A 704-nucleotide genomic window follows, 5' to 3' on the forward strand; every position below is an offset into this window, starting at 1 on the left:
AACTGTTATCTTTTATGAGTTAATGATGAAAAAATACATCTATTTTATTCCAGTTCACTGCAAGTTTCAATTCTTTGTCTTGAGGGTTTTTGGTTTGGTATTTAAATGAAATGGCCTATTACTCTTGAAACTCTTGGTTGTAATGGTTGTAGAGAACCAAATTTGAAGAATTCAACCAAAAAAATTCCATAAACTACTGACTTGTACAGTGTTTTGCTTAGTATAAGTAGTTTAAATTGCCACAAAAAATACCTGCCAATTCTACACACCTTTAGAAGGAAAATACATTCTTCTATGTTATCATGTGTTGATTTAGAACTTTGGCTATGTTGTATATTGTATATAATGTTAGGATTATATAAATAATTTACCCACTAGGCTATAAATTTCACTACACAAAAAAGTACAGAAACAAGCAAACAGTTGAGAGATCCACTACAATTTTTCTTTTTTTTTTTTCCAGTTTTACCTTAGACCACAAAATTACAGCATTTCTATTATTTGTGATGAGCTGAGGACAAAAGAAATGTTCAAATTCACCTTACTCTAACAATAAGGCAATGAAGCACAACGGAAAGCTGAATTCTAACTGTAAATGTTTTTTTGCAACATAACATTTTCAAATCTGCTTAAATCCAGAGAGATTTTTATTACACAATTTGATTTTTTACATCAATAAAATCTTAGATATATAACAATACAGA

The sequence above is a fragment of the Panthera tigris genome, chromosome B1 (assembly GCF_018350195.1).
Source record: "Panthera tigris isolate Pti1 chromosome B1, P.tigris_Pti1_mat1.1, whole genome shotgun sequence".
In the NCBI taxonomy this organism is placed as follows: domain Eukaryota; kingdom Metazoa; phylum Chordata; class Mammalia; order Carnivora; family Felidae; genus Panthera; species Panthera tigris.